Source organism: Strongylocentrotus purpuratus, unplaced genomic scaffold (genome assembly GCF_000002235.5).
Source record: "Strongylocentrotus purpuratus isolate Spur 01 unplaced genomic scaffold, Spur_5.0 spur5_scaffold_3, whole genome shotgun sequence".
In the NCBI taxonomy this organism is placed as follows: domain Eukaryota; kingdom Metazoa; phylum Echinodermata; class Echinoidea; order Camarodonta; family Strongylocentrotidae; genus Strongylocentrotus; species Strongylocentrotus purpuratus.
In genome coordinates this window covers 17,331,642-17,352,112 of record NW_022145609.1, presented here as the reverse complement: position 1 = coordinate 17,352,112, position 20,471 = coordinate 17,331,642, and positions in this window count along the sequence as shown.

The following is a 20,471-nucleotide window of genomic DNA, read 5'->3' as shown; positions in this document are numbered from 1 at the left end:
TGATAGGGGGAGTGGGGCAATTGTCTCCGTGTCTCTTCTCCCATTGCTACGTCACTGGCTCAAATTACGGACTTTGATCATGCCTCACGTGGTATCAGTGATAGATTTTTTTATGATATCAAATATTTAAGTAAACATCCGACTGAAATCAAGCATTTATTCCAGGTATAGTCATATGCAAAGCCAGCAGAGGCGTTGTTTAAACAGTTTGTAGAGGGTGTATCTATGTCTGTGTGGGCAGGGGAGGTGCATAGGCTATTGCCCAGGACCCTGTAAAATATTAAAAGAGATACCGTCAATAATTAATCACATTTACTTTAATCTTATTAATTTACGCTTAATTCAATGTCACAGATATAGGAATAATCCATAATAAGATTGTGTGTAATGGCATCAATATTGGGGATTATTACATTTTAGACATTGTAGTATTACGAATGATAGCAAATCGATTGTTATGCTACAATTATCGTTTAAACCCAGCCTATTACTTAAGAGGCCCGGATTTGCCAATATGTCAGTAAACAAATTTAAAAAGCAGTATAACCCCCTTATTTTAACTTTCCGACGAATGTTTATATGGATCCGCGAGCAGAACTTTACGAAGGAGTTAAACTCCCCATCCCACCCCTAAAGCGAGGCCGATGAGCAAATATCCACGCGAGGTATTATCATTAATTGCTCTGTAGACAAGTTGCTCAACATGGCGGTTAAAGTAGCACTAGCTGTGGGATTATTCATCGTAATCTGTGGGCCATCTGGTAAGTGATAGCTAGGTTTCATTGGTCAAGATTTGTATAAAATGGCTTTTAGAAATTATAATCTATACAACGTTATTGTTAATTCAATAAATGGAAAATCAATTGTTAGAAAGCCCATGTGACAGGCCATGCAGACATATCGGTCTCTTGGGTCTTCTGTCAATTTCAATATTCAGAAGGTTCGCTAGATCCCGTATGCCGTTCGTCTATTCGGGCACACCTGCGTGCCCCTTGCTATCTTTACATTTTCCCCAATTTATCATGTGAGTTTCTTTAATAGCGTTTGTAGTAGGCCTTTCAGGCGTTCTCATGGGCCATTAGTTCTGCGGTCACGGTAATACTAATAGGCCTACTTTAGTGGGAATTTCAAAAAGTGCAATCAGTGAACAAATTTGTGATACTGGCCTTTTATATTTATTTGTTTCTTTGTTTAGAATGTATCGCACCACATACGAAGTCAGTCATGATCACACTTTTATGTTGGGGGAGGTTTGGGGGGGGGGGGTATACCACAACTCGAAAAGTAAAGGTGTTAGCTCGTAATGCATTCTGGACAATTTTGAAACCCACTATGCAAGCAAGCCCTAACGAATCATCATTCTCTGAGACCTTTTTGTTTTCTGAAAACATGAAAAATTAATCGATTCACAACGGATATAAAACTCTATTTTGTTTGATGCAGGTCTAAAATCATCCCAGGTAATTCCAAATGGTCTGGTTTACACCGAAGTCAAGAAGACTCTGGTCCGAGGAGCACAAGGTGTTCTAACGTGTCGCTTCTATGGAGACCCAATTGCAGTCTACTGGAGAAAGGGCCTTGATCCTGATGATCTAAGCCTCATGGTGTTTTGGCATGATGGAGAAGTATCAGGTCCAAGATATGACGATGGGAGTTGCGACGTCGACGAAAATTATTCCTTAATCATCAACAATGTCTCAACGGCAGATGCTGGAAGAATATACTGCACAGTTTCTAACAACAAGGGACCTCTAATGAAAAACTACACTGATATTTTAGTTCTAGGTATGTTTTTTAATCTTAAAGTCATATTATAATGATTGTAGGCCTACAAAGTGTAAAAGAGAATCATGTTTTACGCTTTTGATCAGTATTATGATGAGAAAAACAAACCAATAACCTACTTAAAACTAATGTTAATTGCATTGTAAATCTGTACAGCTGAAATTCGATCATTTTGAGATACAGGTTTCATTACATTTCCCAAAAGCATACATTGTTTCTAAAATGGTAGATTTCCCTTTTCCCAATCCCGTTAATCTCTGCTCTTCTCCAACATTTGTTATTACACGTATTCCTTTATAATATTTTTCCAGCACCCCTTTTCTTTTAAAACATCTTTTCCATACAGCTATACCAGAGCTTGATTTGCTACAAAACAACATATTACGAGAACTATTTAGATTTTATTTTTTGCTCAAAACTAACTCGAAATTAGTTTGATATTCTTCAACCTTACAGTCTACAAACTAAAACTTAGTACTATATTCCCTTTTGGACAACTAATACATTCATGAAACGCTAAGGATATATGTAAAATTCTAAGTTACGTTGTGGACTGTTTTCATTTTATTATAGCTACCTGGTAATCAAATAAACTGCAGTAATTTGAAACTATTAAATGGGCTACACCTCAATTATCAGGATTATAGGTAAAAGTTAGTTTCATACATGTTTTAATGATGCAAGTTGGTAGCATTTGCTTTCATTGTAAAGTAGCTATTATCATGTTACCTTCAGACAATGCAATCACTGCAAATCAACAAGTCACTCTGCAGATGCGTCAAGCCACATATGGAATCTTGCAATGCACTGTTCACATCAAGGCCAGAAGTGTCTCGTGGAAAAAGGGAACTACTTCTTCAGCAAACGAAAGCCTGGTTGTAATCGAAAACAACCAAGGTGTTTATGAAAGAAGTGGAGCCGGATACGACGAGGGCACGTACAACATCACCCAAGATTACTCGCTGGTCATCAAAGAGGTACAGATCCATCACGAAGGTCTATATGTTTGTGAGGTGACCGATTATACTTGGACATCCTTCCGGAAGTACACATATGTCAATGTGGTTGGTAAGTATTCATAACGTGCCGCATATCATTTGCCACACTAATATTAAAACGATAGTAAAATAAAACAAAATTATTATTTTTGTTTTGCTCAGGGAAAAATCAATGTATTTTCATTACCAGTGAGTTTGAAATATCTATATTTATTAACAATATTTCGTATATGAACCATAGCTATTCAAAAGTGACAATTGTGGTATCAGCTGTGGATTGTCAATATCAGTGAGGGGACATGGGGTCTGTTATAGCACACTCGTTCAGAATATATTTAACAGACTAAATTTGACCACATGGACACATGTCAGAGTCTTTGAGACCCCAGAGCTGTATGCTTGCTGCAAAGCGACATGCGCCTGATTGTAGGCGGTTCAGCTGAAACCGGAGGTCCATGGGAAGATTGCTGTCAGCTTTAATATGTAGTTTCAGCATGGACCTATCTCTCGGGGATATCTGGTTCTGTAGCACCAGCTATCTCCAGGCTCTCAACATATGGGCTTAGAGGCCTCCTTGAGTAAAGTCTGCATGACAGCACAGGGGCTCTCTTTAAGAAAGAAACTTATGCTGCAGGTGGTCCAGTCGAGCAGCTATGCGGTTAAGCTGTCTGAAGTTGTATATATCCCGACAGACCCATGCTGTGGAGTTTGAATGCCCGATATCTTTGATTGTAGTGCCTACAAGAACTATTTACCCACTGATAACTGCACATTTCTTTGGAGGAGCACAACTGTATAGGTACATCTGTGAGCGTCAGAGAGGGAGAGAGAGAGAGCGGTTTTTGTGGGGGCGGGGGGGGGGGACACTTCACACTCACAAAAACCACTAATATTAGGCCTACGTAAAGTATTATTGCCTATGTTGATTCGTTAGTTTATTAATTTGTAGAATTGAATTAAAATGTTTAAAGGACAACGTGACAAACCATTGTTTGCTTGCTTATATTTCAAATTTAGCACATCCTCTGGAACCCTTTCCAACCATCCAGGAATGTCTGAATACTGAACAGCATGACTCAAACTACTGCACCCTCGTCGCCAAATCTGGAATGACTTTAACATGTCAAGCGGTGAAGTATTACCCCTCCATCAATCTTGTATTTCTATATGGATCCAAAGCACTTGAGCCATCAGATACAAGAGAGTGGAATAACACAGACGGGACGAAAAATAAATCCATCACTATTGCTACCAGTGGTAACAAAGAATTATATACTTGTGTGGCTTCCAGTATTCCAGGAACTAAAGGAAATAAATCCACTTCTGTCTTACTCCAAGGTGACGAACCAGTGACATCAACTCTGGTGATAATCTTAGTTTGTAAGTTATTTCAAAGACTGTTCATTATGAATATTGATTTGAAGAAATCCAAGAAATAATCAAAATGTTTAAAATATGTAACGTGCAATTATGAAGCCATTGAAAAAGGGCTAATTCAGTAACCAGTAAACTCTATACGGACTTGATGTAAACTATCTTGAAGATGAAAAGCAGTCCAGAGTGAAAGTTTAAGAACATTGTAAGAAAGGAAGGGATATTCATGAATTCAATAAACTATCAAAGTGGCATACCTGTTTATGTTTGATATATAAAAGCAAACTAAATATTCACGTGTACATTATCATAAACAATTTGTACAGCTTTTGTGCAACGGAATACCATGGGAACTTTGCTTATATTCACAAAACAGCTCTTTGCTCATATTTATATATACGCAGCTTCTTCTAAGTTTTACATGTATCTTCTTTCATTACTTTATAAACAACAATTTTGTTTATACCAAAGTTTCATAAAAAGAAATTCATGAGAATTTTTTTTGAGCAGTTCATAGCATGTAAAATTGTTGCAATAGTTACGTGTTCCTCAATGTAATCTTCTTATCTTTGTACAGTGTTTGGTGCATTGATACTCATCTCTTCAATTTCCTATTTCACTTGGAGAAAAAAGCACCGTAAGTCATTCGATACCAAGATATGTATGATGGTGTAAACTGCAAGTTAAGCAAATTTTAGGAGGAAATAACAAGATTAATTGTATGAATTGTAAGAACATCCCCTGATCGCCTCAAAATTGTTTTTACATTTGATACTTAACTTTGATTAGGTCTACTTTCATGTCAATTTCAAAGGAAAAATTGTCAGTGTTATTCACAAGTTACTTTCTGTTATTTCTGTGACTCAAACGAACATAAAAGGGTTCAGATTATCTCAATCCGTAATACATGTGGATAATATCAAAATTTGAAGCTCTAAGTAATTGGTGAAATTTAACCCATTGCTTACTGGAACCTGGTGGCCCCTGTGTCAAGCCTATGGGAATTAGATAATTCAGTAGTCAACGGGTTAAACGTTCTTGATTACAAGTACTGTAAAAGACCAAAAGGTAAAGTTGTACATCCGTTTTAACTCTCATCGACGTTTGAAATAGTCTTTTCTTAAAGTGTATAAATTGTTGCGAAATGCATTAAACACTGACATTGCATTAGTCCATGGGTGTCGATCCTTACGTAATACCTATTGTTCAGGGGGGATGAATGAATAGATCATCCCCCCCTGATGAATAGGTATCAGTGACAGATCGACACCCATGCATTAGTCTATTCTAATATACAATATACATCTACATTGTTTTCCAGGTGTCTACACTTCTTTCCGAAAAAGTGATCGTTACCTGGAATTGGAAGGTAAAGTTACACAAGTTTAACAATTTAATCATCATGATTTATGTACTTCTGAAAGCTTAACAAGAGTTATGGAGAATGCATTGCCTTTCGAGTAACACAAAGTGGATAAATAAATTTTTTAATGAAATAGATAAGATTACAATAAATACAAATATACCGTTCTTGTACAGTGCATATCAAACTAGAAATATCGCAATCTGTATTGCTACGCAATGCGAATGTATCCCCCGACACTGTGGCCGCGATTTTGTGTCATCGTTATGTTCGAAGGAGGGACAAACATCCCCTCACCCCTCCCTGAAACAAAAGGATGGCGTAGAGACTGCATGGTTGCTTGGATTATTGTCAAGACTAGGAGCAGCATTCTCAAAACAATTCGTGTTTAGATTAGTGTATAATGCATCTCTGTAGAAAATTTGAAAGAAATATGTAAGGGAATGGGGCTATTAGAGCGCACAAAAGACAGCCACCGAAATATGACATTTGACACTATAACAGACGGAACACAGGTGGCAGCATCACCAAACACTAAAGATGTGTAGATTGTACTAATACACACCTACATACAACATTTGAAAGAAATCCGTCAAGACTGAAATGCGGCAGTTTGGAGCGAATAAAAGACATATGACCTTTGCCCAGATAGAATACGGAACAATAAGGGCAGCATCGACCAAAAGTGTAGCTGTGTAGATTGTACCAAGATACATCTCCATACAAAATTTGAAAGAAATCCGTCTTGAAATATGACCGGCAGAGCACATACTAGACACCCGCCCAAATATGACCTGTTGATCCTAAAAAACACGGGATACTGGTGCCAGCATCACCAAAAACTATAGGTGCGTAGATTTTACCAACATACACTTATCACTTCCATACTTAATTTGAAAGAAATCCGTCAAGGAATGATGCAGTTAGACCGCACACTTCAGTGCACACAATACATATATCAACATATGACTTTTGACCCTATAACAAACGAAACACTAAAGATAGCATCTCCAAAATCTATAGGCTTGTAGATTATACCAAGATACACCTTCGTTCAAAATTTGAACGAAATCCTTTGAGAAATGTGGCCTATAGAGCGCACACAAACCATCCACCGTGAAATACGGCCTTTTACCCTATAGAAGACGGAACAGTGGGGGCAGCATCACCAATAGTTAAAGGTGTTGTAGGCTTGTAGGCTTGTAGGCTTGTAGCTTATACCAAGATATGCCTCCATACAACATTTGAAAGACCGCACGCGAGAATATGACGCGGCGGCGCATCGCTGCTGAATCCAAAGTACCAGTAAACTGCCGGGGAATACAATTATTGATGTAACGTCTCTATGCGCTTTAACACATGGGTGGAAAGATGGGCTATTTGGACAGGCAACATCATAATCAAACTAACAAAACCTCAAAGGATAACACATTAAGAATTAATGTGATAATCCCGTGGTTTCAACTACGAAATAAATGTTTTCATGTTTTTTCGGTTTTCTCGGCTATCATACATTTTCGGTCAAGGTTTCTTTAACAAAATAGTATCATCGGATTTAATGTTAATGGCTTTCGATGCCTTGCTACGCTATTTGGATATGGAAGCAATTTATTATGAAATATCAATGCAATATTGGACAACATAAATTCTTGGAAAACATATTTCTACTCAAGTTAATGAAATTTATCTTGGTATTTATGTCAACGATGATGAAAAATCACTGTGAATCAAAGACATCTAGGAAAGCTATTTTGTATTAATATTCTTCTTGAATTTCAGCTGTTAAAGTAAACAACCTAACTACAAAAAAAATTCAAGCTCTTGAACAACATATAAACCGAGTCATAATGAAGCACTACACGATAAGTTATGGTGCTCTTATGGAGAAACCTTATTGGGCTGAGAGCATTATCAGTGAGAACAGGCAAGCTCTCTTCGATACTCACCAAATGCTCACTGATTGGCAGCAAAGACAGACATCTACATATCAGCAATATCTTATGGCGTTCCAAGCTACCTCCTCCGAGCCAGATGAGTCAGGTAAACACAAGTAACGGTAAATAATGTAGCCAATATAGAGCGGAAACAAAGGACAATGAATCTACATTCATAATTGTTTGAAACCTTTGTTTATCGATCATGGCATCATAGAAGACCACAAAATTAATTTAGAAATAAGTCACTGGTATAAATATCAGAAAAAAGTGATCGATTGAATGTATAAATAAATGTCATTAATTTGAAGAAAACAATGCAAAAGAAGTAAAGAGAAATTGGAGGTAAATAAGAAAAATAATGATTATATTACGTAGCGTAAAGTGCAATAGAAATATAGATGTTTGAGGGTTTAAAGTTGTTCTTGCGTGGGTATATAGAGGCCAGCTCACGGACTTACGCACGTGAGCGTAAGACCGTTGGCTCAGTGTTATGTAGTAATAGGGTAACCACACTGCCTGTGCAAACAGTCTGCCCCGCGAACACACACACAACAGCAGTCAGTTAGTAGAAATAGCAATTTTTGTAATTGTATTTTTAAAAAACTAAACAATATTTTTAAGTTTGTATTTCACATATATTTCAAGCATACCTTTTACTACAATTCTGTGTAGTTTCATTGTTATAGGCATGTGAGAAATATGATAATTATTTAATTAGAATATTGTCTTTTCAGCCATGTGTGACATGGCCCGCTGATCGCCCATTGACTAGCGCTGATATTCTGCGTGGTGAAAATGCACCTCAATGTATAAAACTCCCCTACAAAAATGCAATATTCTCATGTGTTTCACTCATTGAATCAATTTATTATTTATACCCAAGGTAGCCACAACTGTATTGGGGTCACCAAAGTTTTTGCTACTCTGAAATTCAGTCCCTGTAGAATGTTATGGCCTGTTGAATGGTTTCTCGGAAAATCGTCATAAATCCTCAAATCTGACATCTTTCAAATAGGCAAATATAATGTGATGTAGCTGGAAGTCTACAAATTCTTATCATATAATCGTTTTTTCTGAATAATTTGTGAAACTTTTGAGGAAATAGATGTGACGGTGATCCAAGTATTTTCCATCGCCATATTTTATTGGCATTGCCAAAATATTTGGAATGTAAGGTTAATATTTGGTGTTAATATGATCTAGGAATATATGATTTAAAAAATTCCCCCCAAATGAACAGTTTGACTTTCCTAATTTGCATAATGAGTGCGCGAATATATAATTAGCTGAAATGACCTCATTTGCATATTTGATGAATATTCATGTTTTTTATTATTTCAAATGAAATATATTTCCATACCTGTCTGATATGCATAGGTTTCACTGATGTATCATGTTCGGTTTTGATTTGATTACATATGCGCATATTAATTAGGCGGACTTAGTTATTTTCACAACTTTTTTTATCTGCAGATTCGAAAAAAAAAATGAATGGCAAAAATGACTTATTTTGTTGGCTCCTGTTTTCAAAACGATAATAGATATATGAATTTGTTTTTGTATTTTTCACCACAAAGATGATATTTTAGTGTCTGATAATTTAATTTATTATTTGTGTCCAAGAAAGTGATGAATTAAGTTGTCAACTTTGTCGAATTATGCCATTTTTGCCAATTTGACCATTTCTGGCAGGTTTTTCGGTAATTTTACGATATCAAAAAAATGGTATAAAATCACTACGCATTGACCGATTTCTATTCTGTTTTTTTGTTTTTTGAAGCTTTCATGAAGCTTGATCATTTGCAACCATCAAATAACATGTATTTGTTGTAATTTTTTGGTGTGCTACACCTACTAGTAGTAATCGCCAAGTTGCCTACGTCACAAAAGACTATATACCCACGCATGAACATCTTTAAAACGCAAAAAAAAGTTTGCACCTAGTAAATTGCTAATTATTTTTAAAATCATCAATGAACAGTAAATGATTATACATCTAATGAATGAGTGTTTTATCCCAAATCATTTGGTACCATTTTTGTGTAGTATGTGTTTACACTTGGATGAACAGGTGGCATTGTTTGCGAGAGTGCAAAAATCGACTTGCGCCAAAGTGATGCCTTCAGTATGTATTATGTTGGGATTAGCGGAGTGAGAGAATGGATTGAACTTATCAAATGAAATGCATTAAACATGTTTTTTGGAAAAAAGCAAAGTCACACACACCCACACACGCGCGCAAAAATGTTCGTTGATATTTGATATTCGATATTTGATATGTGTGGCATGATTAATTTTGTTACGGGTGTTATTTGGATCTGCAAAGACCGAATTAATACCCAAATCCCAATTGTTTTATTCAAACATCACATAGGCAACTTTGGCGCAATTCGATTTTTGCACTCTCGCAAACAATGTCTCTTGTTCATCCATGCGTGAACACATACCACACAAAAATGGTACCAAATAATTTGGGATAAAACACTCTTCAATAAGATATATAACAGTTTAATGTACATCGATGATTTTTTAAATATTTAGCAATTTTCTAGGTGTAAACTTTTTTTGACTCGCACTGTATACACCAGTTACAGAACTTGTCATTCTCGTTGCTTTGCTCCTTATTATATGTTTCATCATTCTCTTGTTAAATATTTGCCCCCCCCCCCTCATATACCGAGTGTATAAATGGCGTTTTAAGGTTCAAAATGTAACAATTCAAGATAAAGACTGCTTATCAACTTTCAAAAGTATATACCCAACCGTTCGATTGCAATCGTCGGGGCTGGTGCTGGTTGCTGCAGCCCCCATCACCACATATTTGAAATTAACTGTTGTATCTTATGTAGAGAATAATAACCACGTCATCATGAAAGTGTCATATCTAAATTAGCTCGCTCGCGATATTTATAGACAGGTATGATACTGAGCCGAGAAGCATTATCTCCATGAAAGCATGTCCGTTCACCAAGGATTCCTGTGCTCCCTTGCGATTTTTTTCTATGGGTAAAATGCAAGGTAATTCGCGCTTTGCGGGTTTTTGCTTAGTTCATTGTACTTGCTAACGTACTGCAAAAATAATCTACTGCTCGTTCGCTTTTGCCTACACTCTTGTACTTGTACGTTCTCGGGCGGGGGGGGGCAGTTTCGTTGTTTGGCCATGGTGTTACGCCCCTGGTCAAGTGCCCGTATGCATGAAATTGTCTTCAAATTAAACATCTTTTTTTAATCATATCTTGTTTTACAAAGTTTAATTGACTGGTCGATGTTTCAATTTAACAGTCACATTACATTTCTATTTTTTGTTTAACAATGTTTAGCCCCTGCCTCAGATCACACCTGGCTTACTTACGAAGAACTCAAACTGATCTCACGTCATCTTACCTCAGAATCGATGAAGGAAATGTGCAAGGAACTACACATTACCTACAGTGATGATGATGCTAAAGATGAAGGGAAGAGGCTTGACAGTCTTTGTGAATGGAGAACAAAGGTGTCAAAGGATGAGGAGTTAAAGGATTCTTCAGAGCAGATAATCGAACAACTCGCTTCAGTCTTGGAACCAAACAACCTCAGAGGTATCTTCTTACCAAATGCATATATACACTGTCGCTCATAAAGGTGGAATATATATTTTTTTTATCCCAATTTATGGAATTATTTTTTAAATAATTTAAAAATAGTAGATCTAGATGATAGTATACATTCTCAGATTTTATTAAATAACAATTTGCCAATGTGTGTTTTGCGTCACTGCTAAAGCATGTGTATGCTACTATGCTTACCAACTAGGGGACCTATCACTATGAACATGACTGACAAAGAAAGCTGACAAAATATACAGTTCCTCAGGTAGACAAAGGAACATCTCTTCACTGCTATTGTGTAAAAATATGTAGAACAGGTGTCACATGCATATTCACCTTTTTACGTAATAACAGTGAAGGGATGTTCCTTTGTCTACCTGAGGAACTATATATTTTGTCCGCTTTTTTTGTCCGTCATATTTAAAGTCATAAATTGCCCTTGAGTCATAAATGACAGTAATGAGGATTAATGCCCCACAAAAGGGCACTAATATAGCACATCGACACGGTTTTGATCCTGGGGCCTCACAGTTACGAGGCCATTGCTTTGTCACTGAACCATGACTGTACGCAGCGGGTGCTAAGGTAGGGGGCAGTTTCCATAAATGAAACAAAAACAGAAAATGCAATACATTTTCAATAATTTATTGCATTTTACCCCTGTCCCCTACATAAAACAATCCTCTGTACGACCATGCATTATGGCTCAAGGCATGGGCACACAGAAGATTTTTTTCTCTTGGGGACCGGGGAGAAATTCAATGAATATTCGAAAATTTATTGCATTTTCTTTTCTTTCTTTTTTATTTGTGAGAACTGCCCCCTACCCTAGCCCCCGCTGCGTACAGTCATTGTTCAGTAGCAAAGCAATGACCTCGTAACTTTGAGGCCCCAGGATCAAAACCGTTTCGATGTGCCATATTAGTGCCCTTTTGTGGGGCATTACTCCTCATTACTGTCATTTATGACTTAAGGGCGTAGGTCCCCTAGTTGATAAGCATAGTAGCATACACATGCTTTAGCAGTCACGCAAAACAAACACTGGCAAATTATTATTCAATAAAATCTGAGTATGTATACTATTATCTAGATATATTAGGAATTAATCATTTTCAGAATAATTCCATAAATAGGGGTTAAAAACTATATGAGCGACAGTGTAAATTGTGTTCGTGGTCTGTAATCCCCTGTAATCATTAAAGGGATACTTAAGTTCTTGTTTAAGACCGCAATTTCCTTCAAAGCGCATAGTTATTGCTCTTATTCTCATTTATGACAGTTCTAGAGCCCTTTTAGGATCTAAAATTGCTATCATGAAGGTATTTTTAGGCCCCAAAATGTGTTAAATCTAGATTAAATGCGATCATACCAATTCAGCTCCACTTTCAAAAACATACGGTGACCGTTAATTAACTAATTTAATAATAAAAACAATACACGGGCAAGCAGAACTGTGTGCGTATTATAACCAACACGAAAAAGCCAACAAAAAGCCAATATTGGCATCGGCTGGAATAAAACATTTAAGGCTCTATCTCGTTTTTTCAACGGCTGGTTCAAAACTATCGTATCTTTGTGGGGCCCATTTTTAGATATGGTTATATTGATGGATATTTCAGCCGTCCCTGAACCGAATTTTATCAAACAAAGTTGATTTTGTCATTTAATGTTCTTACCAATTTGACACTCACTTTTTTATTATCTCCCAAAAATGTTTTGTTGTGTAGCGCCCTCTGCAACAAAACTCAACTATCCCTTTAACAGGGTTGTCGGTTTATAATCCCCAGGTTTGCTGCCAACTTTAAGAGGACCATACATGTACAAAGCTGAGCTGGTTGATCTGGCTTTTCATCTGCTCATCCATGATCTTTTTCCTGTCGCTAAAGAGCTGGGTATCAATGTCACTAAACTGGTATCATATCGACCCGCCTTCCATCCTTCACACCTTGGGATAGGTACCATCAAGTTACTCGTTGAATACTTCACATGCTATGAACGTCCACTCCTACAAGTTTTCCTCTGCAGTATAATAAAGGAACATCATTATCGAAATGTTGCAATTAAAGGAATGTTTGGTAAGAATATATATATATATATATATATATATATCTAACGAATCTGAAATGTATTTCATCATGTAGAGTACAAAAGTAATAAATAAGTTATGGTAAGTTTAATTTTTAGTAACACGATCTCACAAACATTGATTGATCTAAGTGGAACCAGATATAGAAGTAGATTGAAAGCCTTGATCGCCAATGAGTCTGGAAAAGACAAGGCACCTAGCAACTAAGCAAGCAAGTGGCTACTTATTGCCAAGCATGAATTGGTATCCATATTATATGATGAATTGCTGATAATGGTACAGTTAAAATGAGCTTGTCGCAAATATATATATATATATCAATAAAAGATAAAATAATTATTTTCAAAGTATATACAAAACAAAACAAATCCTGTTAGCAATTGTTACTGTTTTGATTTTCAAGAGTACGACATGAGCTACGGGGAGCTGTGTTCTATCTCGAAAGCAATATATCAAAACGCACAAGGACGTGCTGATCAAGGTAAGAATCTGACCGGTGAACCACTAAAGGTTTTCGGAGATATACAGTGCGTCCCAGCAAAAACGAAACCGAGAATTATCGATGTTTTATCATAACTTAATCACATTTGACACATATTTGTAAAGCTTAGTTCCTCCTCTTTCATTTGGTGCAACTGATATGATGACGACCGAAGTGTATGGAGTGCATGGCGAAGTCCTGCAATCGCGAGGCCCATAAGCAAGGCTATGTGGGGCTCTCTCTCATCTTAACTACTTCTTATGATCCCCAGCTCGCATAGAACCTCCTGTACATGTATGTGCAAATGTGTCATTTTTGGTGTGTATATAATGGGGAGCCCTATGTCTGCGCATCTATTTACTCAGAACATTTGTTTAAATAACTCACTAATCTAGATTACTCATTTGCCATATAATCACATGTGATGAGCCTAATAACCTGACTGACTGAGTAATTGAAGCATTACTCACTAGTTGAGATGGAGCGATTTAGTCACAAAATTAGGTTAAATAACTCACTAATTTAAAATACTCATTTGCCATGTCACTATAATGTCAAATTAAAAAACTCATTCATGTGCGTTATCAATCTCAAGTTAATGAGTTAATGCATTCAGTTAAGTGTGTCACTATAGTGTCAGAGTTTATTTCCCTATTTGAGTAAGATTATTAAAATATTTTTTTGTGTGTAGAAAATCGTAAAACGGGTTGTTGTCGGGAAGGAATGTATAAATAATGTCTATAATACGATCCTAGTTCGTTCATACACAGTCCTCAATACGTCCATCTCGTCTGTACCCCGTCCACCGTCAGTTCATATCAATTTCAGATCGGGTTACTTTGCCATTCCCAGGCAGTCCAAGCCAGTCCGTAGTCAGTTAAAACCCATTATTAACTAGTTCTACCCACACATAGCTGCATAACTATCCTGGATGTATGTTAAAAGCTGTGCTATTGATACTCAACATTTCAAACAACACTATACAAAACTCAACTAATTTCACTAAAAATAGGTACTTGAGTGACAATTGATGACACCTGCCAAACGGGATTAAACTGTGTGTGGACGGAATGAACGTATAAGCAAGTATTTACGATATTTGTACGAACATCATGGACGGGCTAGGACTGGCTTGGACGGGAAAACTTGAAGCCTGTTCAACATTTCCCCGTCCTGCAATTAGACTGAGTGACAACGTACTTAAAACGAGATGGACGTACTACGAACAGAATTCCCGTACTTCGATCCTACTAGGGATGTGTTACAACGTGATGTGGTCGAGCATCAATTAGCAAGAACGCGCTGGGTTTGTATAGCCCTCGAACCAGAACGGGATTGCACACGCACGATAGGAGCGCGTTCGAACGCACTAAGAACGAGATGAGGACAAGTTGAACTGTCTCTAAACGGGGTGGTTGGGTTATAAACTAGTAAGAACAAGTTGCGAACTAGTAAGAATGGTTTGGACTGCTTGGAAATGCCAAATTTACCCGATCTGAACTTCATATGAACTGACTGTTTGGCAACATTCTCGAGAACGTAGAGAGGACTAGTTTGGTGTGATGGGGGCTTAAGGAACAAGCAGAATCGACAAAAGACTTAACTCCGTTTCCTTGACAATTAGCCATGCATGAAGTCTTTCGTCAATGACTGATGGTCAACGAAACAAAGTTAAGTCTGTTGTCAATCCCGTTTGTTGCTACGGCAGGCAGCCAGTGATAACAAATTCGTTTTTAAAAAAATATGGAAATTTAAGCATTACTTTAAACAAACAGAAGTTTGTTACTCCTTGCTCATTTTTTTCTGAAAGGGCAAAAACTTAACTTTCTAGAAATGTGATTTTCTCTTTGAAATTCAGCTACCGTCCGCCAAATGACTTTTTGGTTCCCTCTCTTCAAATTGGATTTATTCACTCGTGCGTGACAAATGCATCATATGAGTTGCATCAAATCAAAGAGGAGGATCTGAGCTTTACAAATACGTGTCATTTATGATAAAACATCAATAATTATCGGTATCGTTTTTTTCTGGGAGGCACTGTATAATACAGCTTGGTGCATTACTTTCGCTATGATTTTTCATTAGACACGATGATATGGTTTTTCCTTCCATTTTCATCATATCATCAGTCAAGTCCATATAAAAAAAGCATTTAACATTGATATCGGTTTTCCAAACTGTTTTTATTTTTGAGCCCCCCCCCCCCCTTAAACAAAAAAGGACAGAAAAGAGCACTGCCGATAGTCGAATCCGTAATGAATGTCACTGATTTAATACAGTAAAAAAAAATGCAATCAATATCAAGTTGAATGATGACATTACCGAATTTGATCTTGTTAGTTTTTGTTTGGTTTTTGGTTTTTGTTTATTTAGAAGCTACCTCTGTCATGCTTCCAGGTCCAGGGATGAATACCTCCGAAGAACTTCCTATTCTTCAAGATGTGCTACAGCTGACTGATGAAGACAAAGCTGACCATATTGATACCTCGCAATCATTGACATCACATGAGCTGTTAAAGATATGGAAAGAGAAGCCACGTCCGTCGTTTTTCAACTATCGTACAGCTTTAGCTCATGAACTACGGAGAGTCCAGATGCCTGATCTCGCCGATGAAATCATTGCGGGTATATAAAGAGAGTATCTCTAAATGAAATAGCGCAGCCAGTAGCAGTCCGGGGGGGGGGGGGTCTTACCCCCATAAATTTCTGCGGAAAATGTAGAACATGAATGCAAGAACCCCAAGCCTCCACAAAGCCCACCCCCCCCCCCCAACCACAAAACTTTTTTGTTATTGTAACCACTCCTATGCTCAGTATCTTGATTCAATGCCAAGTGTAATATATAAATAATCAATGATAAGATTGGTGTGAGTGTAACAAATAATGATAAAAAGGAATGTCACTGAAAACATTAAAGGGATAGTTGAGTTCTTGTTTGAGACCGCAAATGCCTTCAAAGTACATGGTTATTGCTCCTATTCTTATTTATGACCCTTCTAGTGCTCTTCTAGGACCTAACATTTCTGTGAAGGTAATTTTAGACCCCAAAATGTGTAAAATGTATTCAATACGATAATAATATCAATTCAGCTCCACTTTCCAAAAAATACGGTGACCGTTTGATAATAAATTAATTAATAATAACAAAACACGGACCGGCTAATTGTGCGTATTATAACCAACACGAAAAAGCCAACTAAAAGCCAACAAAAAGCCAACATCGGCATACCGGCTGGAATAAACCGTTCAGGACGCTATCTCGTTTTTTCAACGACTGGTTCACTGATTATCGAATATTTGTGGAGCACCACAAATATTAGAATATGTTATATTTATTGATATTTCAGCCGTCTCTGAGCCGATTTTGATCAACTTGAAACAAAGATGATTTTGTCATTTAAATTGTTTTTTCTTTTACATTTGACACTCAGTTTTTCATTATCTCAACAAACAAACAAATTTGTGTAGCGGCCTTTGCAACAAAACTCAACTTTCCCTTGAATTGATTGGGGTAATCATAACATTTAACTTCTACATTTAGCAGAGGAGCTTTAGTCCACACATGCAGACTTTTTCGCCTTCTAAATTGAAATCTTGGTAGAAGCTTAAATAACATGACAAGAAACGTCTTCCATGCATGACTACGGATAATGTTGCTCATTGCGTAAACATACTGATAGCACATAAAATACCTTTTTATTGTGGCTTTTACCGTCTTGTTTTTGTCAGGCAATTACATCACCGAACAGACAAGTCTTGCATTCATTGAAGACATGGTTTGGCGATTGAATCAAGATCAAATAAGAATCCTAGGTGAGCTACTTCAGCTGAGTGGAAAAGAGAAAGACTGGCATACGACTACACCGTCCGATGAGATATCCAAGCAGATCTACAACTGGGTGGCAGGCTGGACTACGGGAATAAAGGGGTCTTGGCGTAATGCCTTGTCAGAGATGACTCCCGGGATGAAAAAGACCACCAAGAGGCACAGAGATCTAAATGATAAACTCGTAGAGCAAGGGTTCATAGAACTAGCACGTGAGATCATGATCATAGAAACAACAATTCACTCTCAAAAAAAAATTTAAGAGAAAAATTAGTGATGAGAGCCCGATGAGAGTAGTTAATGGTTATTACTCGCAAGATGACCATCAATATACACATTTTGCTATCTCATTTTCATAATACATACATACGAAGTAAACGAGACAACCGTATATGAGACATGAATAAATTGAATTCTTGCTCGTAGTCGGCTTCATCAGGAATTGATGAATTTATTCAATTTGTTCAATCAACAGCATCATAGAAATGCAGTGCGCCAAATACAAAGACGCAGCGTTAAAAAGCAACGAGCTAAATAGTTCTCTAATAATTTAATAAAACGTCAAAGCCTTCGCGCTTCGCGGGGGTGGGGGAACTGAATTCAGACAATGATTAAGAGTCGATTTAGAAAATGGAACAACGAATCGTATTCTTTCTTTGATAATCTAATGAAACGTCAGAGCTTGCGCGGAGGAAGGGGAATTTGATTTAAACAAGGATTAAGAGTCGAGGACGTTACAACGAATCGTCTTCTTTCTCTAATGAAACGTCAAAAGAAACTGAATTTAGATAATGATTAAGAGTCGAGAACGGTCCAACGAATCGTCTTCTTTCTTTAACAATTTAATGAAACGTCAAAGCTTCCGCGCTTCGCGCGGGATGGGGGGGGGGAACTAAATTCAGACAAGGAATAAGAATCGAGAATGGTACATGAAATCGTCTTCTTCTTTAATAATCTAATGAAACGTCAGAGCTTCCGCGCTACGCGCGGAGGAAGGGAAACTTGATTCAAACAAGGATTAAGAGTCGAGAACGGTCCAACGATTCCTCTTCTTTCTCTAATAATTTAATTAAACGTCAATCTTCCGCGCTTCGCGGGGCTTGGGGGGGGGGGGTGCAACTTGCCACACGCTTCTACCTCTTGGTTGCTTTGATCCATTGCCGAAAATATTTTGACACATATCATCCCCCCCCCCAACCATGGATACAAATCGACACCCTTGCGTAAGACTGTCATGGAATATGTTATGGACAAAGATTTGAATCACACAGACTTAATGTATGAATCAGAATGAAGTTTTTTTTAACCAATAAACGGCCGGGCGTATCATTTTTATTGTGAATGTGTTGTAATAATGACAGTGATAACAGTAATGACGCGTTCAATAGAATCGGTTCCAATTAAGCGTATAGCTCTTGCTTCTACAATTGAAGACAATTCTTGACTAGTTCACCACTGACATATTTAAGATTGATATTTTGTTTGTAAATTGGTATAAATATGTATCCAAAATATTTGTGCAGTACGAGAAGCAAAAGATAATGTTCCAAGATATTTTTGTGTAAAAGGTAACTGATGATTTACATACCTCTACAGGTTCCCCCTATTGTTATGTTAATTGTTCACCATGCCTCCATAAAAAAATATTGAATACTTTGAATAGTCTTAAATGACAGTAATCGATTTTCTTTGCTTATCTTTTGTAGCAAAAACTGATTTTGATTTGAGAGCTTGCGCGAAAAAGTTCAGATGACAGGGATGCACTGGTGCTATTCAACGCGCCAACTGTGTTCTTTTTCTTTTTTCATAGCTTTATTTCAATTCAATTCAATAGGCCATTTTCGTAATGTAAACAAATTTAATGCATATGCCCATACGTCTTTGTGAAGTGCCTCAATACAAATTATTTCATTCACCTGATAAGAATAATAGTATTTCAATAGACAGAATTCGAACTGCATACATTAGTTGTTGCCAGGTGGGACAAACATTATGGCTTGACCTACCTAGCAACACTTAATATATGCAGATTGCATTCTGATTACTGAAATACTATTATTCTTATCAGGTGAATGAAATAATTTGTATTGAGGCGCTTCACACAGACCTATGCATTACATTTGGTTACATTACGAAAATAGCCTATTAAATTATGTTATTTTCAAATCATAACAAATATTACAAGTAATAAATATGGAATAAATAATAGGCCAATATCTTTAAGAAGCAACTTGTGTTTGTACATGAGGCCCCTAGCAAGTTAATATTAAGTTAGATAGCAAAATAAATATAAAAAATACTAGATCGACCATTTACTATCATCACACACCCACAGTAACACACTAACACACAAGAGCAATACGAAAAAGAATATTACAAAATAAGGAGAATTCAGAATGAGAAAGAGAAGTAAATGAAGAGGTCGGAATGAGCTTATTGTAGCTTGTATTCTCGTTAAATTCACACAAAGTTTAGAAGGCACTGCAACAACGCAAGGGACTGCTACGTAAGTGTAACAGAACATGTTTATAAACTCGTGATGTAGAATAGTCAAACAGTCTGAAACGACTGGTTTTGTAAATATATTTTGTTTCACAGTGTTTGTTTGCTTTGTCCACACTTAGAATGTATGTGTAATATTAGTTAATATGTTTTCTTGTTGCTGTACTCTTATACCCCGAGAGAGTCGATAGAGATTGTAAATACGAATATAGTACTATGCTACTGTATGTTATCGTTGCATTTGTTTGGAGAATCCCTTATGTACTATTAGTTAACTTTTCAAAATGACTGTATATGCAAATGTGCCGTGCTCAGTGAATATAAGTTCTTTTTTTTGTATAGGAACGCGCTATGCCCTTTGTCATTTTAGTAGTATTTCCTATTTTTTTAATACGAAAGAGGGAAAGGGAATACATATGCTATCTTTACTGAAAAGAGCAACCTGATTTCACTTTTCTTTTTCCTTTTTTCTCCTGATTCCTGAACCTGATTTTACGTTATTGATCTTTAAAATGCAGTGCGTGGTATATTT